General features: G+C 39.1%; 1 protein-coding gene across 10 annotated transcripts in view; it reads right to left on the bottom strand.

The window, feature by feature from the left end:
* Window positions 1–25,399, bottom strand: part of OSBPL5 (oxysterol binding protein like 5) — a 1,550,034-nt gene that overhangs the window by 1,062,690 nt on the left and 461,945 nt on the right. For 7 of the 10 annotated variants that reach the window (XM_044059004.1, XM_044058998.1, XM_044059002.1 and 4 more), the window contains exon 3: window positions 24,328–24,475. The exons of the other annotated variants lie outside the window; for them this stretch is intronic. The gene's annotated coding sequence lies outside the window, so the exon portion shown is untranslated. The remainder of the gene's footprint in view (window positions 1–24,327; window positions 24,476–25,399) is intronic. 10 annotated transcript variants of the gene reach the window in all.

The following is a 25,399-nucleotide window of genomic DNA, read 5'->3' as shown; positions in this document are numbered from 1 at the left end:
AAAGCAAATCTAGCATATCCATACAATGTGACTTAGCTTTCTCCAAAAACCTACAAACCATAATAAACATTGCCTCTCATCTGCAATACAGTGGTGATATCATTTCCAACCCAGGTCCAATAACAAGTCCAACAAATCACCAAAATCACCCTGGAACCAATACAAGCTTACTTAAGAAAACATCCAATATTCCAATAATAAATCATATCATAAGAAGCATCCTTAGCAAAACTACTGAACTCCATGCAACCATAGCATTATTTTGACATCATCTTCCTCGCAGAAACATGTCTCAAACTACACATTATAAATGAAGAAATACTCCCCCTGGTTATGGCATGCTATGAAATGACCATACAGAAAACCTCTCTCACGAAACCATTATACTAGGCAACTTCAATACTGATTGGACCTCACTTTACTCACCCCACCTCTCAAATCATATTAACCTTTATGGCTTCTCACAGCTTATACAAACCCCTACTAGTGTAGACAAAACTTCAAAAAAAGAATCATTACTATACTGGATTTTCACCAATCGCCCATCTTCCACTGTTAATTTCGGTACACTACCAGACACTCTAAATGACCACACCTCAACCTTCTTCATCAGAGACCAAACTAACCTCACTAGAACTAGCTCTCTTAAAAACATCAGATACACTAAAAACTTCAGGGCTGCTGACCTTAATACAGCCCTTAAGCACTCTAACTGGTCTCGGCTTTTAACACTTCCTTTAGATGAAGCAGTTGAGTATTTCAATACTATCTTTATAGGCATTCTCAATCAACTTGCCCCACCAAGACAGATCTGCACTAAAACCACCTATGCCCCATGGCTTACCAAGAGCACTAGGCAACTTATGAAATAAAGGGACAAAGCATGGGACACCTGGCACAACTTATGAAATAAAGGGATACAGCATGGGACACCTGATGCAAAAATAAAACTGCTCCTAATAGGCAAACATTCTTAGAGCTGAGAAACACTGTAAAAAAAAAAAACAAATCAGACTAGACAAACTAAAATACTGAATGAAATTCAAACTAAGCAAAATACCAACCCACAAAAGTTCTGGGCAGCAGTAAACAGTATTCTCCAGTCAAGTAAATCACCAACTCCTCATCCATACATAGACACCACCTCTATAAACACAACCACCCAATTCAATGAGTTCTTTACCAACTCTATACTAAAACTGTCAACAGACCCACCCTCCTCAACCCCACTAAACTATATAACCCATCAAATAATGCCAACTCCTTCACCCTTCAACCTATGCCAACTTACACCATCTATAGACACCTAACCAAATTTAGACCCACCACCCTAGCAGTAGACAAACTACCTGCCAAATTCCTACAAATAGCCAGCAAAGCCATTTCTTACCCAGTCTCTGTAATCATTAACAGATCAATCTCAGAACAAAAGGGGGTCAACTTCTCTGGAAAATCTCCTACATTATACCAATACACAAAGGGGGCACCTCCACTGACCTAACAAACTACCGCCCTACAGCTATACTTTCCGCACTGGCTAAAATACTGGAAAAATGTATCCACATTCAGATCTTAACACATCTCCTCTCCAGCAATCTTCTTGCTGAAACTCAACACAGATTCTGCCCCATCCATAGCAGTACCACTGCACTCATCCATTTTAGTAACCTAGTAAATATGCAATGCAACAATGGCCATCTAGTGTCTGCAGTTTTCCTTGACTTATCAAAGGCGTTTGATATAGTCTCCCACACAAAACGTCTAACATCACGCTCACAATTAAAACTAACTACCCCCAGTCTATTATGGTTTCAAGACTACCTCTCCCAATGCCAACAAGCTGTTCAGTAGAAAAACTCCCTTCCCTCTACTTCCTGTAAAACTAGGAGTACCCCAAGGATCAATCCTAGGACCCCAACTTTTTCCCTATATTTACAAACAATCTTCACAAAGTCACCCCTCTAGCAAACCTGATTCAATACACTGAAGACTCCGCCTTAATCTGCTCTGCCCCCACCCTCCAGCAACTTCATGTCAAGACCCAAAAAGCCTTTACAGCCATTGAAACCTGGCTAACAAACTCCCGGCTAACACTAAATCCTAAAAAGACCCAAATTATGCTCTTCCATGCTTCTAAAGCAGCAGTACCTATTCCCCCGTTCTCTATTTCTGCATCAGATAATACTTCTATCTCCCCCATCACACAAACCAAATTACTAGGGGTCATTGTTGAGAATAATATGAAATTTGACAAACACATAACATATGGAATAAAATGTCAAGAAAAACTAGGTACTCTTTACAGATGTATAAACTTCCTAAGCAGCGACAGTAAAGTTACCATAGCTCATACCCATCTTCTTTCTACCTTACTGTATGCTTCTCATGTCCTAATTTAAACAAAAGCAATTTAAACAAACTATCAGTATGCTACAACAAAATGGCAAAATTTGCCACAAACTCCTCCTACCGCATTCACCACTGTCAAGCCCTAAAACAGCTTTGCTGGCTGGAACTCCCAAACACCTTAGCGCTAAAAAAAACTTCTTCTAGCTCACCAAATACTGTACCAACCTGAAAAAACTCCAGCCTAACAAGATCTGATCACCCTCTACTCCAATAACCAACAACTTAGAGCCACTAACAAGGCACTAATAGCAATCTCCAAAAGGCATTACAGCTCTGGTGACTCCTTGTATTCTAGCAACATTGCCAAGACTTGGAACTCCCTACCATTACAAATCAGGGTGCAACCTAATAAAACCATCTTCAAAAAACAGCTTATTTCCCACCTTAGCAATTACTGGACATGCAACTGCCTGGCACCTGGCTGACATATTCTAACTCCTTTCCCCTACCCACTATCCAACTTCCTCTTTACAACTCCCACAGATGCACTATATATTATCACACATTACTTGTAACTGCCTAGCACCTGGCTGACATATTCTGACTCCTTTCCCCTAACCACTATCCAACCTCTTTAAAACTCACAGAGATGCACTATATATTACCACACGTTACTTGTAACTGCCTAGCACCTGGCTGACATATTCAAACTCCTTTCCCCTAACCACTATCCAACCTCCTTTTTAAAACTCCCACAGATGCACTATATATTATCACACATTACTTACTAACTCATAACTGCGTACTCCCCACTGTCCCATCTATACCCACTAACTCTCCCCTAGACTAAGTTGAAAAGCTTTCCCTTAAAATACTTTTAGTTTTAACTTTCTTCTCTTATCTTCATTACATCTTCAAGATTATTTGGCAAGTATTTTTTAGTTTTTCCTTTCTTGTCTTATCTTCATTACATCTTCAAGATTATCTCTGCTAAACATACTGTATGAACAACAATCATATATTACTACCTGCTATACTTTTAATTGTATGTCTAAACCACTATGCTTATGTAAATAATGCAATCATATGTTACTATCTGCTATATTTTATAACTGTATGTCTAAACCACAATGCTCATGTAAATATCTTATGCATAGTAGGTTAGCAATTGTTCTGGAGCTTTTCTACCTGGGCCTCCGCTAAAAATGGACAGCTCTGTGCAGTCGGACCTCCTCGGTAAACAAATGTAAAATAAATAAATAAAAGGAAGAAACTGTTGTCCAAGGGTAAAAAGGAATACATTCCAAATTGGAAAAATTCTCTCCTCAACCTCAACAAGCAAATGAGATCACTAGTGAAAACCTCCAAAGCCAATTATGAGTTGAAACTAACCTCCGAAAAAAAGGGAAACTACAAGTCCTTCTTCAGCTACATCAGGAACCTCCATGGCAAAGCCTAGGGTTGTTCTGAGTTAGTACTTAACAGGGCCACTTACACTGATCCTGTTGACTTAGCCAACCTGCTACCTTACAGGTTCAGTGCAAACTTCATCCCCCTATCCCTCCAAAGGCTTATTCAACATCCCCAATACTTGCCCCACACCTCACATCTCAGTAGCTCAAGTGTTAAAGGCCCTATCCAAGGCAAAGAACACAGCTTCCATGGGACCTGATAGTATCCCAGGCTGTATTCTGCACCATCTCCAGCAAGAACTAGATTTGCCATTGAGCACCCTATTCAATCACAGCCTAATTACAGGCTTCATTTCAGCAGAGTGGTGAACTGTCATTGTCATCCCCTTGACAAAGGTGGTGCTACTAGCTTGACAAGTTTGATCTGTAAAGTCATGGAGCGTATTATTATGGATCTCATAAACAAGGATATAGGCAATCTCCAAACACTTGACCACACCCAATTCGGATTAGTCAGGGGCAGATCTTGCCTACCAAACCTGGTTGACTTCTCTGAGACTGTCACTAAGGCCCTGGATGAGGGAAAGTCAGTACACACAGCTTACCTTGACTTGGTCAAGGCCTTCGACAAAATCCCCCACTCGGCATCATCAAAAAGCTAACACAACTTGGCATAAATCCCTATCTCATCAAGTGGGTGGCCAACTGGCTCACAGATAGGACCCACATGGTCAAAATAGGTGCCACCACTTCTGACAGCAGACCTGTCACTAGTGGTGTTCCCCAGATATCTGTCCTGGGACTCCTTCTGTTTGGCATCTACTTCTTAGAGGTCCAGGTAAAGACAAAGGGCCTGTGGCTGACTCGGTTTGCAGATGACTGTAAGTTGGGTGCTGTCATTGACTCTCCAGATGATGGTAACATACTGCAAGAGGGTCTCACAGGTACAAATAAGTGGTGCCAAAGTCATGGCCTTAAGTTAAAAGCAAAAAAATGTATTATCATATCATTAAGTAAAAACATGGCCACTACTGATTACCACCTCAATGGCAACCCCCTAAGCACACAACCTCTGGTGAGAGACCTGGGTACTCAGGTTGACAACAATCTCACATTCAACCATCGTGTGGCAGCAGTGGTGAGAAAAGCCTTTTACTTGGTTTATCTCATTAGTAATGAGATTGCATCCAGAAAAAAGGAAGTTATTACCTCTCTGTAATACTAAGTCAGGAATGGCCATTTCTTTGATATTCTCTTTTCTCTAAGGTATGGCAATCTCAGAGTTTGTAAATATAATTTCATGGGTGTGAGGTGACTTACACCCAAATTGGTGGTGTAGTGGTATTGTACTCTGCAGAAAAATAAGTGTAAAGGAGAAAAACAGTGTTTGAGGTTCACTCTTCTCCTGCATTCTTTTTTTTTTTGGTGGGGTGTTGGCGCATTTCAATAGGGCGCCCAAACATTCATACAGAATGCAAGTTGTGAATTTGAAAGGACATTTGAACAAAGCAACTTGGAAATAAATATCTTGACAACAACAAAAAATGTGTCTTTATCCAAATTAGGCTACAAGAGAGTGAGAAACTGTAAATTCACTCCAGTATAAGGCAGAGAAGAAAATGTGAATGCGATATTAGCCAGCTGCATGGATCATGTTTTCAGTAACTCACACAGGACACACGTACCTACAGGCAATTTCAAGATCACCAGTTCACCCATGACTCACTGCTGGGATGTGAATAGACAACTACAGCAGCCATGAAAAAACCCACATGAATACAGGAGAATATGTAGGCTCTACACATTTTTAAAGTCTGCTAGCTCATTACACTCCCAAAAAAATGTTCCCAATTGACTCTTTCTTCCCCACCATGCCTACAACATTTGCAAACTACCTGAGAAAAAATTATTTGGAGTCTGCTTCAGGTATAAAAATACATATGAAAATGCTTCCAAGCAAAGATTTTAAATCTTCTAGACTTTATTGCACATTTGAAAGCCATGCACATATTCCCCATTGTTTCTTTGTGAATTGCTTATCCAATCTCTCCTCTCAATCCTTTCTAACTTCTGATATATTTCTAAAGTTATCCTGCAATAGTATATATGTTCTACTAATTATACATTTTTAACAACAGCTTTTGTTCTAGGTTTTATTAAAAACTCTACTAGTGCTGATCTTTCACTTAGGAGACCCCTATTTCTTTCTCTTAGCCTATACTCTAATATCAATCCATGATAAGGAAGGCAATCTCTAGCCTGCAGTCCAAATACATTCTTCGCCTCTCCCCATTCTATTACCTTTCCCTCGCTAGTTATTTGCTCCCAGTACCTTGGTTCCATTGCCAGTTTTCTCCAATAAATTCCAGCCCCTTCTTGCTTCTTCTGTGAACCCCTAATTGCAGTCATCCCTATCGGCAAAATCTCCTTTGTTCAATCCTGCATTGGCTTAGTTCTTAGAATATTTTCTGTGACTTTTTGAATATAATACTCTATATGGTTATAGTTATTCTACTTATGGATCTGCATCCAAATTCCAGTCTTTCCTTGTTTCTTGAGCTTTCCCCTGTTTCATTATCATCCCTTTCCACTTTGAATTACACTTTTCTTATGTGCTATGTATAGGAGACTTAACTGTGTAGTTTTGAAATACATATTCAAATCAGATAATCCAAGTCTATTGGAAGGATCAACTTATCTCACTTGACTCTTGCCCTCTTCCTCTTCCAGATAAAATCCTTCAATTCTTTATTAATTGCTGCCCACAAATTTCGCCTCTGGTTGATAAAAATATGCATGACCAGTGTTTAAAACTAAAGAGACTAAAAACATTTTCACTGTTTGCATCTTGATATCCATATCCATAAAACAGAGCTTCCAATTTCTCAATTTTTATATTATCTTCTGTTTTGTTTCTTCCCACATATCCATAACTGTCATAACAGAATCATTTTTAATCCATACTCCTAGGTACTTCACTTTATCATGTCCCCATAAATATGGCTATTGTTCAACCAATTTGTGAGAGGGTACAGCTACTGTCTTTGTTTTATCTTCAATAATTTTGTATCCCAAGAAGACTTGAAATTGTCTCTAGAAGTTCAACAACACTGAAATGTCATTTTCTGGTTTTATCAGGTATAAAATAATGTCATCTGCAAATAAAACCAACTTTTCTTGGCCACCATACCAATTATATCCTTGAATTTCAGAGTCCCTTATTTTCTTTGTCAATTACTGTTCCTCTGCCTAATGAACAAAACTTACTGTAATTGTTGCTGGAAATGTTCCGCATCCAAAATATAAAAGTTATGTTTACTGAAGATGTTTACTGAAGACACACACACACACACACACACACACACACACACACACACACACACACACACACACACACACACAGTTTTGCATGATGATATCTTGCTTTTACATGATGTGATTCTGGTCCAGGTGTTATGACACAGTCCAGCACTTGAACCTCGCAGTAATTGTGAAGTCCTTGTGGTAGTCTGTTTCATGACAGCTGCTAGAGTTTAATATTTGGTTTGTTCCTTTTTTTCCCTTTTGCTCAGTAAGTGTGTCTAAAAAAAAAAAAAAACATGTTGGACAATTGCATGCAAAACTGAAGAAGCAAGCTGTTGTCTGCTATAGTTTAGTTTTCCACTCCATTTCTGTTTTTCTGAAAATGTCAGAGTTGAAAAAACCAAGCAAAACAGAAAAACAAAAAAGCTTACTTTTCCCATGCCTTCTGCTCGGGCCCTGATTTTTAGAAGCTATGATTAGTTAGCAGAAAGGCAAAGTAGATTGCATGAAAAGGTTTTTCATAGCACACAGAGTTTATGCCATGACTAGATATGCTTTCTTCCAGGCTCTCCCTGAACATTAAATTGCCAATTTAGAATATTGAATAGTCAATGGAATTATTTCATTCAAAGACCATTTTCTAAATAGAATTTAATAAGCAGACTCAAATACCAATTAAAAAACTCCTCTAAGATAAGGATAACTCTGGCATATTGTAACTGACCTTCGTAAATGTGCTTGGAGAATCAACAAGCACCACTGCATAACTGAAATTCCAGTAGTGTAATTAATGTACTGGGAGAGCCTGGTAAAAAAAAAAAAAAAAAAAGCAGAGAAAACAAAGTCTTCCTATTTATGGCATGACATCTATGTGTAATCACTGAAACCTTTCATTGTACTTACCATTTCTTTTCAGCTCTTAACAAAAGGAGAACCACAGCAGAAATGTGCAAGCAGAAAGCAGCTTACATTTTAATTTCTTCTACCTGTTGCTCTGTTTTTTTAAGCTACAGTTTGCAAGTGAAAAAAAATTTAAAACAGAACTTCCATAATTACTTGGAGGAGCAGCAGTTACAAGCAGCGTGTGTGTGTGTGTGTGTGTGTGTGTGTGTGTGTGTGTGTGTGTGTGTGTGTGTGTGTGTGTGTGTGTGTGTGTGTGAGAGAGAGAGAGAGAGAGAGACAGTATGAGAAAACATCTGCACTTCACTGTTACACTTTCAGAAGATAACATCTAAGCTAGTACTGAATTTCCTGTTTAACTTGCCAAATGTTGTAAGCCTGGGATAACCAACCTGCATTCCCACCTCTTGAAAATATGTGCAATATAACTAGCCATCCCCACTGCATACTTCTACAGCATCTCTGGTGAGTAATCCAACACTTGTTTCATTAGTGTGAGAATACACTTTAATGATTCTAACTTCTCAAACCTCTCACCATAACCACCATGTCAACCCTCTACAGAAGCAACGTTCATCTCTTACGGCTATCCAAGATATTCTAAAGAGGTGACTTCCCAACTCCAAATAATGTACTAAGAAGACTGTTGTCATTTCAACATGCGTTCAAGGTTTTAGGCAGGGCCATGACACCATTAGCACCTCTTGTCCACTTATGGATATCGCCCCTAAACAGTATGAGGCACTTCATACTAGAACTTGGTACACTGGGGAAATATTCAAGCTTTTTGTCAAAATGTTTGGCTGGATAGGTTAACTTTATCCAAATCACTTGCATTACATGATGCTTCAGGTTCCTAACCATATTAAAAAGATGAATGCTCTCTCCTATAGTGTAATTGGCAATAGTAAGGAAAATCACCACTAGAAAATGGATGGAGCAATCTCCACCTAGAGTTAAAGAATTTGTCAACCAAATGAAAAACAAATACATGTTAAAGAAATAGAAATCTTACAAAATAAGACATGTAGATACAAACCGTTCAGGTTAGATTGCAGCACATGTTGAGTCATACAGCCTACTGTGGTTATAAAAAGTTAATTATAGGAGCCAAAAATAACAGCACCAATGATATACACAAAAGTACACAACAGGGGATTCATAAGGAATTAACTGTTGCCCTTCAACTAAACATGAGAGCTTACAAAAATGAAACCAAGCAGTAACAAGAATTTCCTGACAATAAGACTACATTAAAGGTACTGATATACATAGTAACATTTTAAGTCATATGTTCAAGTCAAGAAGAATTGCTACAGTAAGATAATAAACAACAGTAATTCTTTGTGATCTATACACAAATCCGTGTTGAGATCTCCAGTGCTCCTTCACTTTGGTCAAACTTGTAAAGTTCATGGGTTTCAGCATGTCAGTAGAAAACTAAATTTATTGAAAATATGTGTGCTCTGCTTTTCTCTCATATCCTAAAGATGTAGATGTCACCAGTGAAATGGCAATCCTTTAAACTGTCTGTAGCTATGTATATATTGTGTGTGTGTGTAAAACTGTGTGCTCCAGCAGTTTGCTCAATGGGCTGGTGACATGCCAGGGATAACATTTCTCTGCTATGTGCCCACTTTAATACCAGAATAGGCTTTGGTAAATGGCAACTTGAATTACATTATTCATATAATAATCAAATAATCATGGAATGAATAATGAATAAATTAAAAAAAAAAGAACAGCTGAATAAGTGGAACCCTTAAGTGATAGTGCCACTAACTTATCAAGCTTTTTCAGAACAGTTTTTGATTTTTTTAAAGTAATTGAAAATTTGTTTCTCATCTACCGTTATGGTGGAGAGTAATTTCTTAAATGTGTTATCCTTAGCTATTTTTTCAGTCACATGGATGAGTGATTACTATCTAAGTAAAATGATTAGCTGGGGAATTAAGTCTTCTTCTAATATCTTATGGACAAGGTGAAATAGCACCACCATCATTAGCTGTTCTCCCTAGCAAGGCTAAAGAGTCGGTAGCTGCTTCATGTTTTTGGATGAATTTATCAAGAACTTCCACAGACATGTTAAAGATGAACGTCTGTGTTACCCTGGACACACACTTGCCACAAGGAAGCTGTGCTTAAATTCCAAGGTGTCATAGCTCCCAGTTCTGCTGAGTGCTAAACTGTCTACAAATCTTGAAAATTGCCATTTGTATAATCTTTTGTAAGACAGGTTGTGCTAAAGAAATTATAAGTCTTTACTTAAATTGCTCATTTGGTCCATTCTAGAAGGTTGTAGGATCTTAGGTTTGAATAGTACTGTTTTGCTTCAGTTAGCTTGTATTTCAAAGCATTATTGTGAAACAATATGAAATGGTAAGAGAAAGCATGCTGTAATTTTTGCTGCACTTCATAAAATAATATGCCCTTACAGATGAATGTGATATCCACCTCTGCTTTCCAACAGTGTTGTCATATTTTATTGAAAAGAGTACAGAAGAAGCAAGGTCTGGGCCTTGTAGAACATGCATTTGCAGATCTTTTTCTTTTTGATTTTCTCCAGAGCTGACCATCGGCTGCCACCAGCTCCTCTCCTCATGCATCACTTTCAACCCAACCCATGTCTGGGGCGGCCACTGAGAAAATCAAGGATGCTGGTGCAACATCATACCAGGGAGTGTACCCTAACTCCCTCTCACCCTGTGGCAGCCTTCTAAGCTCCACAACTGCTGTCTGTGGGATGCTCATGTTGAAGTGAGGCTAGGCAGCCTTCCACCCCTCAGGATCAGTGAGTTGGGGTCAGCCCTCATTCCCATCCCCCCATCTGGTCCATCCAGTGCCTGCACCTCTAGTCAAACCCATGTCACCTTTTAGGAGTAGTAAGGGCTTTATCCCTCTGTACCACACAGCCTGAGTTTGCAGTTCTTTTACTAAAAATAAGTGTAGGCTTCACTCTAAAACTACCTATTTCCATGTTTCAATACGCACTTTTCATAAACCCTGTTAATAACAAGACTGCAGCCTTCTTTGTCTAATGTTCTCAGTAGAGCTTAGAAAAATGAACCAATGTACCTGCTTTCATCTAGGTTTAAGATTTCATTTTCAGGGAACGTAGCCGGTTCTGTGCTCACCGATGTCCTGCTTGAAAATGCTATATCTTAGGCAATGCAAAAGACTAGTTGAGATAGTCTGATATTTGCTTACACTCTTAACTTGTTTACCACATTTGCTAGAGGGTTAAGCAGAGCTCTAGCCTGAAGCTTTCTGATATGCGTAGCCCACATCTCTGCTTTTTGAGGATTGATGCTTCTTTATATTTACTTCTCATAGTCTTTATTTTCTTACTGTTTGCTCTGTAGACTTTCAAGTGCATTCCTCTCTGGCCTGATAACTCACTAACCATGGTTATGAACCGTACACATTTCAGGTATAACTGGCATTCAGAAGAAAGTCATTTGTCAAAATATATTATATGACTCCTGGAGGAGTTACTAAGTACACCTGTCTCTAAACTATTTCACAATATAAGCAGTCATTTCACTTGCAGCATATAACATATTTCCAGAGAGCCTTACTCACGGTTATGGCTTTTTGTTTTACTCTTTAGTGCAAACACTCAGGAGGACAATAACATTAAAACTCACCCAGACGACAGTTAAAATAAAAATGGCTGTTTCTCTGAATTAAAGACAACACATCACCAGAACATCATAACTACATTACAAAAATTATTGACTGCACATTTTTTGTACTGCAATTTTTTTTCTTTGCTGGCAGGGGAAATCCATAATACACACTGGATTAAGATAATGCAGTACAAAACAGCACACGACACATGATTCAGTGAGTAGGGAGTATTTCTTTATAACTGGAGAGATAGTTTACCATGCATCAAAATTGATTGTGGTACTCAGTACATGCACAAATGAGCAGAACACAATGAAATAATAATGGTAGTGCAACTCACAGACAGGGATTGTGAGATTCCTCATAGTGGGCAATATGATACAGCCTTAACTGCTGAGGTCTAACAACTTGGTAGACATCCTTAGGGTGCTAGAATAGCAAACATACAACAGTCTTTTGTGGCACAGAGTGTTTCCACCTAACATAAACCATCCCCCTGAACACACACCTGGGGCTCTGCGATACATTTTGGCACAAATCACTAAACACAAGTTTGTGCCTGAAACAAAGATGTATATGTATGCAAAGCAATACATGCAGATGCACATTTATGTCGTTCATCCTGCCAAATGCATATAGCATCAGGCCTCATCTTTCCTCATTCCACTGCTTCTGATGTGCTGTAACATGGCCAGTCCTCCACCCTGCAGATGAAGGCTCTGCTTCTTGATGCACTGCCCAGTGTGGCTATGAAACATAGGCCATCACTGATGTCTGTCCCAGTAAAAGTATCTAATGAAATGATAATGTTCAGCAGAATCCAGACATATGTAATAGGTTGTGTCAAGGTGGCTGGTATTGTGAATTGAATATTTCAGTCCTGTGCAGCATTAACTGCCATAAACACACACACACACACACACACACACACACACACACACACACACACACACACACATGTCTGTGTGTGTGTACGTTGATTCAATGTCTGTACACCAAATGTTATATAACCAGGGTCATGCCTTTTCATCATGGTACTTTCCTCTGCTACTTGCACCTATTGATATATAGGGCCTTCTTACTGCAATCTACAGTAGTGTCACAGTACTGAGAGAGCTGGTAGTAGTATTAGGAGCACATAGGTTCATAGGTTCATAGGGTGGTACTAGGCTATCGGTCCTAGGGCCTATACAAGCCTAGCCATAACAATTCCCAGGATATTTCTTCCCACAATATTTACTTCCCTGGACCCCTGTCTAGCAGGGCGACTGACGTGATCCCCGGGGTGAATTTCCTATCTCCCATCCACATCATGGGAACCTGTGTACCCCAAATGCAGTCACGATATCTAGGACAGATGTGATATAGCATATTGTTTGCATGGGTCTATGTTCAGTCATCAAATTAAAATTTCAGCGAATGGCTAATAATCAAATATCAAAAGTTTAAATTGCCGAACATGCTTATCTTTGAAAATAAAATCATTGAAAAGCCATAGCTGACCAACAACCAGGAAGTACCACGATGCATAAGGTAAGCTACACAAACCCTTTTATAAATTTACCTTTTTCACCACTGTAGAGCGATCTTGGAGTTGGTATATATAGTTGGAGGGGTGGAGCTGCAGTATCATTGGATGATTGTGATGTCGGCCAACAATGACCATTTGATGATTTTACTTTCGAAGATAAGTATGTTCCGTAAATTAAACATTCAATGTTTAAATTTATATCATTTGCTGTTCACTGAAATTTTAATTTGATGACTAAACATAGACCCTGTTTGCACTGCACACAAGATGCACACCTTTGTGACTCTGTATTATCATATACTCATTGATCATAAGCTCAATGTGTGCCCTTCCAATGGATTGTAAAGTTGTCTCAGCAGCCACAGTACTTTACACCTCTAGTGTGCACCAGTTATCAAGCTGTAATAAATACAGAAGCACTTAATATTTAATTTGTGAATCCATTGTTGCTCATGTTTTTGTTGCTTCATAAATATCATTACATTGTTAACAAGAGTTTGAAGTTATTTTGTGCTTAAACTGTGTGTTCTGACTTGCAAACCAACCCCCCCAGTCACATCTCAGAACAATTCAGTATTAAGTTTTCATCTGACATGAATGATATATTGTCCTTTGTTCCATGCACCACACAAATACTGTTCAGCTAAGGGAGCTAAAGCTATTTTCATTAGAAAAGAAGACAGAATGGCAATATGACATGGGGTTTAAGACAATAAGGAAAAAGTGTGAAGGAACTACACTAAAGGACAGGGTGCTTAGGAGGGAATAAGCCCCTGAAATCAAAGGGACATAATTTAATCTAGATATAAAAAAGTATTATTTCATGAACAGAGTACTGGATAGGTAACGTCATTACCAAATATCGTAATACAAGCTAATACAGCTTAGGCCTTATGATTCCTACAGATAAATGATGCAAGAGTGATATTAAGCACACTTCAGTTAGTTGCAGTTCGTGGGCATATTAAAGGGACTCTAAGGATTTTATTAACTCCTTTATGTAATTTATTTATTTATAGGCTCATATGTAAACACTACGATAACTCGCCATGAAGGATCATTTTAAGCACAGTCAGCATCACAAGGTCAGAATCAAACCCTGTACTTTGTGTCTGTGAAGTAAAGATCATAACTATTATGCCAAACACACCCCCATTTTTATGTATTTATTTATGTTTTGAGAATGGGAATGTCCAACTGGGTTGAGATCTATTTTCAAAGAAGGCCCAAGGAGAAATGTTCCACAAATATTTGTATAATAATGGCAAATAACAAAACATGCCTACATCATTACAATATTAGATACTATACATATTGGAAAAAAATTATGGTATTACCATAGTAAATGAAATGCATATATACAGAAAGAATACAAGAGTTAAAGAGACACTAACACACAATACAAACTGGCTGCTGCAACAATTTTATGAGTACAAAATTGTGATACAACTTTGCATAGTGTAGTATTATGTGACTTTTCTACATTGATTTTTGTTATGATAACTCGGCAGCCTCTTCCACATGAAAACAGGGTCTTGCTATTCGGCATACAATAACATCACTTGCACCAGAAGATGCCAGGGATCACTCTCAGGCACTGTCCACATCACAACAGAAGGACAAAGATGCTGTAGCACACAGTGTAGTGAAGAGAAATGGTTACTGTGTACAATTTATTGCAACAGAAGTGCTTCTACAGTCTGTGAACTGCCCTGCTATAGCAGCCAGGGGCAATAAGCTGCGGGAATGGGAATGAAACAAAGCTGCCATGTGTTAACCTGTGGGTACTGTTTATTTCCCACAAGATGTCCACCACTGTAAATATATTCTGGACATCAGTCTCCAGTCTCATATGGATAAGACGTGAAGATTAGAGCACACAGTTGGGTCAGCAGGCGACAAACAGAGCTGGGCAATGGGGAGGGGAATGGGGAGCAGAGTTACACCATCAACGGAGTAAACTAAAGAAGAGGAATACGATGCAGTAGGTATGAGACATTTTCGACATCACTTTTACTATCTTATCCACCTGCATTGTGTGTGTCATGCTTTACGTCACCGTTTTCACGTACAACCCTAACCATCCTAACAACCTTGATAGACAGTAGGTCTGAGATGCACTCTGCTTCACCTTTACTGTCTCGTGCACCTGCCTTGTGCTTGTCACGCTTTATTTCATCATTTCCAAGTACATCTCTAACAATCCTAATAATCATGACTGTCATGGCTGAGCTGGAAACTTTTAAATATCTAAACCTGTTTATTGACAAAAATGTAAATTCTGAGGAAGAAGTGAGGCTGAGTAGTTTACTTTAAACATACACTGCATGTTTAAGAATAGTTACAGTTTTTAAACAAGACTAATGTTAAATGTTTGTGTGTTAATTGCTTTAATGTTTCAGTGCCTCCTGTACATTTCCAAGTGCCACTTCTCATACAGCATTTAGCAGTGGTAGTCTAGAAGACTGCATCAGTGGTTCAGCCACTGACTCCATGTCTGCATATGAAATATGCTCATATAAAATTAATGAAACAGTGGAAGCTTTTTGTCATTACATTTGAAATCTAGATGTACTGCCAGCCTAAACACCATACTATTTTATTGTGTTATAAAGCAGATATTTAATTTGTAGGTTGATATTGGTGCAGAAAAGGAAAATTACTGAAATTTACTTTAATGAAAAAGTTATCTGATACCGTAAAGTTAAGAATGAACATGTTCACTTAACTACTGAAGCTGATTTGCTTTTTCCCTTTAAGCTGTGACAGTATATTCATGACTGTGAAGTGCTCTTAGGCTTAAAATGCATTTTTTTAATTTGCTAGCCTACAGAAATCTGAAAACACCTTGCAAAAATGTCAACTCTTTAAGCAACTGCTGGCTGAAAAAAAAGACTACATATCCTGTCAGTTTCTACTTCTTAAGTATTCAAAATTTAAATGTTAAAAACTTGAATATTTATCAGTAGTACATGGAGTGATATAATATTCTAAAATATTCAAACTTTAAATCTTAAAAATTTTGTGACTTGTGGGATTGTTTTGCATTGCTGATCATCTTAAAGTGAACTGCTAAATATTTACTATTGCTTAATACTTTGGATTTTTTTTTACTAAAGCAAGCAGGTACACAGCCAATAAAATACCCTTCTTTATGAGTCTACTACTATTCCTCATTGTTGAGAAAAGCTCATGTGCCTCAAACACTGCAGTCATGCTGAAGGTAGAAATGTAATCTCTGCTTTTGTCATGGTCAGATATTCAGAAAAATTAGATGGACATGAATCAGGGAGAGGGTCACCACAACATGACACACATGTGCCTCCATAAATTAAGATATGTTGCCATGTGCAGCAGACACAAATGGAAGAATGTGGCTTATAAGGATGAAGAAGCTTTACCACATTTAATTGTTTCACATTTCCTCTTGATTTCTCTGTCTCAGTTCATGGTGTTACCTAGCACTTGTGCAATTTTGGATGCTCATCTCTCATGAGAGATCACGTCTTAGGGCCTAGCTGAAAGCACCACAGTTGTCTTATCTATAGCCTTCAGAGTGAGGTAACATTAGCAATGCAGGCAATAGATGATGATGATGATATTATATGAGCTCTGCTTCATCAAGACAAGCATTCTGCTACCTAGTCTTGGAGAGAGCTATAACAAGGGAGCCTAGTACTCAGGGTGACGCACATAATTTTGTGCCACCAGTCTTATCTGCAGCTTGATGTCAACCCCTACCCCCAGCGACATATCAACCTCAGCCATCAGCCTAGTTTCCTCGCCTAATGAAACATACAAGTAACGACTTCTTATCTAGTACAGTGTATGTGTGAATAACATACAATGTCAAAACAGATGCTGGACTTCCTGATATGTAGCCAAAAAGACCACCATTTCTTAATGTTCAACTACCTACTGGTTCACAAAGGCAGACACACATTGAGAGCAACTTATGAAATGCAAAGGAAGGGATACATCTTCATCAGGGATTTTTTTATCATGAAATGTGATATCTCAGACAAAGGCATTCTATCATGAGTAAAATTGTTAGGTGGGACATGAAGATTTTATCTGAGAACAACATTGGTAGGGTTACACTGCTGTGAACTGTCACATTAGCACTTGTTCAGCTTATTCTGATTTTAAAAAAGGGAAAGGAAAGGATTAAATACTGCATTTTTAATGGCAAGACTGCTGGAGACAACACATGAAGAGCAATACAGCATTTCATTGCAAACATGACAATGTTTTGTAGACTCCAACATGAAATTAATCTAACTGGTTCTACTGAAGTTCACTTCTCTGAAAGAAAAATGCTCAAACATACAAGACCAAAACTTCATAGCTCACTGAACTACAAAATCATGAAGAACTTGTATGTTTCATTACCCTTTGAACTTTCTACTATTCCCTCAAAAGCTCTGTTTAAAAAGAGACTTAAGCTCCACCTCAAATCACAATGGATGTGCCCCTGCACTAATCCTGACTAACTCTAGCTCTTGCCACCGAGCTAAAAACCCATATCTTATAATCTTAAATATTGATATTACTTGCTTAAAAGGTTTACAGGCTAAGAGAGACTGATCTTATGTGCATTTTGTGAAGAAAAGAAGTATTTAATTATACTGACTGCCTTTATTTATTGACTATAATCTACTATCCTTTCTCAAAATGTTACAAGTTTTAGAAGTGGCAGGGCAACATTTTGTCCAAACTCATGGGATGTTTCCGAAAATCAAGGACACTTGAGTAGTAGATATATTATAATACATACTGTATCATATGCTGTTTTTTTAATTGAGTTTTCATCTGATTCACCACTGCACCATTCTGGTTCTAGTCAGTAACAAGGAAATCCACAGTAGTTTACTGAAATTCTTGGCATCCTGCCAGAGTTGAGGGTTCAGGCCATGGTTACAGTCAGTTGTTACAAATGAGTAATTGTATACCATCTACTACCCCAAAAAATAAATCTGATGTCTGCTTCTTGCCGAGCACACTTCAAGCAGAAATTAAATCAAATAGCATGTGATTAAGACTACAGAATACAGCGGTGGAGAACCAATACCAAACAGCTCCATATTACTTGCTCTGGTCCTGCAGATAAGCATGTTGCCACTGATAAAGATATAGGCGAGCCATGTTCCACTAAGCTATCCCTACACAATGACATTTCTAAAGATCTGCAGTTGTTGAAGCAAATGACATTCAGAGTTCCTCCTTCTGAAATGTTTTGAATATGGTCACCTTGGAACCTAATATTAATAATCTTAACGATGCCTGACTTTGATATATGGTCCAGTAAGATGCTATTGCACTACACAAGTTCTCAAAATCTGTTTAAAACTACTACTGTCTCAAAACAATCTTCACTAGCACCAAGTCTTGAATTGTGGGATTAGGTCTCTGTCTTCATTCTAGGAAAACTAAAGCCATACCCTTTACTCAGTTTACAACCAACCTGCACACTCCTCTAAGCTAACATTTCCAGGCTAAAATGCAATACTCCTCTTAAGTTAACCACAAAGTTCAGACTTGTTCAGTGTCTCTATTGCCAAAGCTCTTAAGTTTGATCACCACATAATCAAAATAGTTCATGAAAAGAACCAACAATTTTGTATTTTCTACAGACCCTACTGTAAACCTCCTGTTTCATACCTTAAAGCCTCAATATCCTCCTTTTTGCCCAGATAGTTTTATTACTCTGATAACTTCATCTCATCCCTCACATCCAAATTACAACTTTGCCACCAACTATCCAACTGTGCCTCCCCTTCCACATTAAAAACACCTCACTGACTTCCCTTAACTTGAAAACTGGTTGTCTGCTTCTACTATAAAAAACAGCTTACCCCATACTGCAGAACCCTGAAAAATGCCCCCATAAAATGTCATTACAGAATGGTAATACCTGATTACACTATGATCTACTGAGCATTGGTATCTTGAAATGGCTGAAACCTTAGACACCATTCCCCATACTGGTATCATACAGAAGCTAAATGCTTTATAAATCAAACCATATGTGGCAAGATAAATAGCAAACTTGCCAAAAGTTAGAACCCCCGCGATGCAGGTTGTAGGTGCATCATCAGAAAGTATGAGAGTGGCCAGCAGTGTCCCTTAGGGCTCTGTGACAGGACCTTTCAGTGTTGGTATTTACTTCTCAGATCTCCAAACAAAGAGCCCAGACCACTAGCTAACAAACTTTGCAGATGATTGCAAACTGGGTGTTGTTGTTCACTCACCCTATGACATCCAAACCCTCCATAATGAACTCTCCCTAGTAAACTCTTGGTGTACTAAACTGGGCTAAGTCTAAATTCTGAAAAGGGTAGTAGTATCACTTTTGGTAGAAACCCCCTCTGCTCATCATACTGTCAACTGACAACACACCTCTACAAAACAGAGCAAAAATGTAGCTAAGGACTGGGTACTTGGGTTGGTAGCTCCTTTTTTACCATAAACTGGTAACAGTTGTCAGAGACACTTTTTATTTAGCCCACCTATTTGTCAAAGGAATATCATTAAGATCTAAAGAGGTAATCACTCCCTTATGCTCATCTTTCATTAGGACAATTGTCAAAACAATGCCACCTTTGGGATGCATCTCACTAAACATGTTAAATGATTAGAAAGACCACCCCCAAAGATTCCTAACCAAAAGATCACAGGCCTAATGACCTTGACCTGCCAAGAGAGGCTGAAAGCTCTAATTCAGTGACTTCTAGACTGCTGAGGGGAGATCTCTGTCTCACATACCATACCATTAGAAGCCCAATTGGCCTGGTCCTCCTTTTTCTCTGCTGGTTCAATATCTTCACCAGCATTAGAACCAAGAACCTAAATTTTCACTAACAGATAAATAAGATACTGTGGAGAGACAGGTACGGTGCCATCATGGACAGAAGGCAGCAAATGACACGTATTGTGATACTGCTGTACACAACATATTTCTCTTTTATTTCTTTGTGTGTAAATACAAGCCAATCAACCAAAACATTTTGGAGAGGTGAAATGATACCTGAATATATTGAAAAGGCTCGCAGAGACTTAGGAAAAATGTGCACATTCTAGACAAACTGCAAGCAAATGTTAGGATGGAAGCCTAGACTCTGTATTGTAAGGTAGAAGCCTTAACCTCTAAGCATCATACTTCCTATAGTAGTCTGTGGCAGTGCATAATGCTGCATGGGTTTATGGTGGTGTTATAGATAAATGACAAGTCTACTAAAAGCATACAAATAAGCTCAGCAGACTTTCTGTGGTTTCTGGGCCTGTTATTACAGGCATATCCATTGATAATGCTGGAAAATGCAGTGTATTTTATCAGCCTAGCCTGCAAGCTGCACATGCTTATTGCTGCTTTTCACATATGTAGTCTGTTCACACATGCCATGTTCCAACAGTATGAATGTTGAGCCTACCATGGCCCTGCGCCCAGTTACAGTTATACATCATACAACAATGTGCATAGTATTGTGGTTGCATACATTTTCCATAGTGGCTGTGACATATACAGTGCACCGACATGTGTTCATCTTAGCAATGTCATGACTATGCTTCCTGTCAGTCAGCATATGGGCCTATTGTGTAGGATCATATTTACAATACAGTGGAACACCACAAGAGTATATATGCTGCAGCAATATGCTGTCAACATAAGATGATACAAATCTGGGAAGATATGGTGGATGTCCACGGATCAGAGATGACTGCACCAGGAACATGGAATGGTGACATACTGATATATGCAGCCATACCATAAAGCTATGTCACAGTTATGACATGCCATTAGGGCGGAACTTTTATGATGCATGTCCACATATAGCCACAGATTTTGATCACTACAGTGTAAGTGTGTGCAATCAGCATAACCATGCCTCTTACAGGGAAGCTATGGTACTATGCATACTCTTTGTTCCATTTACAACTATGAAGATTTTAGCAGCATCACAGTGACCTGCAGGCAATGTGTCACCACTGCTGACGTATACATGTATGTATACATACATATACATGAATGTATTACACTATACAGTGCCTGCTAACATGCCATTATTCATTAAATATCTGTGGGGCCATTATACTCCCTGGAGTATATGTTATGTACATGTGTACATAGCACATGCTCCAGGAAGCATGTGTTATGTATATGTGTCTACATTACCACATGTTGCATATGATGAAGGTCAAATACTCACATTTGTATACGACATATCACCATGTGCACACACAGGATTGCATCTCTATGGTAGCATATAGATGAGGTAGCATTATATATGGCACAGGCATCACCCAGATGGACACAGTATCTGAAGCAAAGGAATGAAAATGTGGCTTGTAATGGCAGTAGCCTTAGCACCCAGTTGTGGAAACTCGTGGAGACTGAAGATGTCAGGTTAAAAAAAATACCTTTCGTGCAATGCTAGTAGGGAATGGGGTCATTGGATTTGACTCATTATTACCAAAAAACAGGAAGGCAGCAGTTGTGACAGCTGTTACAGCAAAGGCTTTAGTGTGAGATGAGTTTGACAAGGCTATGAAGAATGACATCTGGATGGACTCATAGAGGTTTTGGCAAAACCATGGAAAAAATGCTAACTTTAAATTGAGACATTGGTGAGACATGGGAGGGAGCACTTTGAAAACTTCTATAGCAGATAGATAAGCCCTTGTCTGAAAAACAGTGCAAGAGGCAGCTGTTGGAATTGGATTCATTTCAGCAGATAAAGTCACTGAGGCAATTTAACAGTTTCAGTGTGACACAAAATGCAGAAGATGATATCCATCCATAAATGCTAAAGGTGATTAGGCACAGCTATTTTTCTGTGTTGCCTAGAAGGCTTGGGTAGTACCTCTGAAATGGAAAGTGAGATAGTTGTTAGATTTTCAAAAAGGGTAACAGAAGGATGTGCTCCATGTATAAAAAGATCACACTGTTCAGCCTCCCTGTGAAGGTGCATGCTAGACTGATGGAAAACAGACCTCATCCAACAATCAAGCCTTTGCTAAATATGTGTCTTTGTCTTCAGTCCTGTGTGTGACTGTCATGGACAGGATAGCAAGGTGCAGACTATATCTGGATGACATCCAGTACAAGGACATAAAAACTGTTTCTTTGCTGTTTGCAGACAATGCTGCCTTTTCAGCCTCATGTTACTGTGATGTCCAGATTGCAATGGAAACATTTACTACTGAATGTGAAGTAGCTGAGATGATGCTCACACCTCCAAATCATGACTCCCTCCTAAAAAAGAGTGACTGCTCTCTCTAGTTAAGGGGGATTAGAACAGCTTCTTCAGGTGGAACACTTTAATTATCTTAGAGTCTCATTTTTGAGTGATCGTAATGGATATTGCTCAATGGACTGGTGCAGTTGTGGCAGTACTGCAGTACTGCTCAGCAAACAGGTACAGTTGTGGTAGTGCTGCTGTACTGCTCGGCCAGTTGTGGCAGTACTTCAACACTGTTCAGCAGATGCAATTTTGGTTGTACTGCAACACACTGCTCAGCAGACAGGTGCAGTTGTGGCAGTATGGTAGTACTGGTCAGTAGACTGGTGGAACTGTGGCAGTACTGCAGTACTGCTCAGTGGACTGGTGCAGTTGTGGCAGTACTGCTCAGTGGACTGGTGCAATTGTGGCAGTACGGCAGTAGTGCTCATCAGACTGAAACAGTTGTGGCAGTACTGGAGTACTGTTCAGCAGATTGCTGCAGTTGTAACAGTACTGCAGCACTGCTCAGTGGACTGATGGAGTTGTGGTAGGACTACAGTACTGCTAAGCAGACTGGTGCAGTTGTGGCAGTACTGCAGTACTGCTCAGCATAGTGGTGCAATTGTGGTAGTACTGCAGCATTGTTCAGCAGACTGGTGTAATTATGACAGTACTGTAGTACTGCAGTACAATTCAGTGAACTGGTGCAGTTGTGGTAGTACTGCAGGAGTGCTCAGAAGATGCAAATGTGGTAGTACTGCAGCACTGCTGAGCAGACCAATGCAGTTGTGGCAATAGTGCTCAGCAGACTGATGTAGTTGTAGCAGTACTGCAGTATTGCTCAGCATACTGGTGCAGTTGTGGTAGATCTGCAGCATTGCTCAGCAGACTGGTATGACTGCAACAGTACTGTAGTACTGCAGCATTGCTCAGCGAACTGGTGCAGTTGTGGTAATACTGGAGCAGTGCTTAGCAGATGCAAATATGGTAGTACTGCAGCACTGCTCGGCAGACCAATGCAGTTGTGGCAGTACTGCTCAGCAGACTGATGTAATTGTATTAGTACTGCAGTAGGTAACCTTGTGGCATTACTGGAATACTGCTCAGCAGACTGGTGTAGTTGTGACAGTACTGCAGTACTGCTCAGCAGACTCGTGGAGTTGTGGTAGGACGGCAGTACTGCTGAGTGTACTGGTACAGTTGTGGCAGTACTGTAGTAGTGCTCAATAGACTGCTGCAGTTGTGGAAGGACTGCGATACTACTCAGAAGATGGCTGCTGTTTTGGCAGTACTGCAGCACTGCTCTGTGGACTGGTGCAGTTATGGCAGTACTACTCAGCAGACTAGTGCAGTTGGGGCGGTAATGCAGGTGTTGAGCCAGACTGTAGTAGTGAAACAAGAGCTGAGCAACAGTATACAACTCACAGTTTATCACTCTGTATTTACATCCTCCCCTGAGGTCACAAGCTTTGGGTAGTTACCCAGAGGATGAGATAAATGATACAAGTGGCAGGAATGAGGTTTATTTGCAGGATTGCTGGGCTCAATCCCAGTGATAGAAAGAGGAGCTCAGCAATCAAGGAGGCCTTTGGACTACAGTCACTGCTCCTTCAGTTTGTGAGAATGCAGTTAAGGTGGCTTGATTACCTTATGAAGACCCCAATGGGTCATCTCTTACAGGAAATGTACCAGACACAGCCTATTGGGAGGAGGCACTCAGGCAAATGCAAGACATGGTGGAAGGATTACATCTCTCAGCTTACCCAGAAACACCTTATATAAATAAAAAGGCTGAGCAGTAGCTATTCCAAGAGGTTAAAATAGATGAAAAATATGTGGTTACAATTTGTGTATGAAGAAAGGCTCAAGTATCTTCCTATTTCTGACTTACTGGTACACAAGTAAAAGTAACTGAAAATGTTGTACATGCTTGTTACCTGGTTTTTGGAAGGAATGGACAAGTTCATAAACTTAGCCATACCTGTGGTGCAGATGTCTCTTAGAGAGTCCCAAATGCCTCTTCAGTTCTCTTTTGTTCATTAGACCGCATGCTCTGATTTTCTGTATGAAGTTCTATCAGTCCATATTTCCCTTTGTAGTCCAAACCATACTATACATTTAACCCTTCCCTGTCGAAACAATAACAGTTGCTCAGTTCAGTTAGGTTATGTTTCACCAATGGCTAATATGAAATGTCATGTCTATTGTATATACATCTGGAACACTACATACATTCCATTGCTTTATATGTCAAGACTTGAAGTTCACAATTATTTCTGTTGTTACATGGTGGAATACTTGGATGCCATCAAAATTTAGATAAGGAAGCATACAAAATTGGAATTAGTAACATATTTTGTTATACTTCCATCATCATAATTACGCAGAATAAAATATTACATAAAAACACTGCATAATGACACATAATAATAATAATAATAATAATAATAATAACGCCAGCAATCATAATAAAGAAAAATGGATGATCCTGTTTTTTCTAGTTTTTAATTTTATTTTCAGATACTCAAATTCTGTTGCTTCTGTTGCTTCACAGAATTTATTAAGGTCTATACAGTATGCCTTTTCTGAAGGTTATTTAGTAGGATATACACACAAACTAGAAATACTTTTGAGCTTATTTCATGTGAACATGATGGCTACATGTTTTCTCAGAAATGTTATTCAGGGGTATTAAAAAGAAGACTGCATTTCTATCCATAAAAATTTAGATCTCATCAATGTTCATAATGCACTACATTTATCCTGACCTAAATGACCATTTGTTGTTCAGCTCCAGGATATACTACATTTCTTTTAAAATAAATCTGTTTAAATAGCCTTAGGTTCATAGGGTAATAGGTTGGTACTAAGCTATCAGCCCTAGGGCCTATACAAGCCTAGCCATAACATTTCCCTGGCTATTTCTTCCCACAGTATTTACTTCCCTGGACCCCCCCGTCTAGCAGGGCGACTGACGTGATCCCCGGGGTGAATTTCCTATCTCCCATCCAATCATCAAGGTTCCTTTTGAAGAGGGCCAAAGAGATGCTCTG

Source organism: Protopterus annectens, chromosome 17.part0 (genome assembly GCF_019279795.1).
Source record: "Protopterus annectens isolate FY-2018-M chromosome 17.part0, PAN1.0, whole genome shotgun sequence".
Lineage (NCBI taxonomy): Eukaryota > Metazoa > Chordata > Ceratodontiformes > Protopteridae > Protopterus > Protopterus annectens.
Note: the sequence above shows the minus strand (reverse complement) of the source record. Positions and strands in the feature narration are given on the sequence as shown.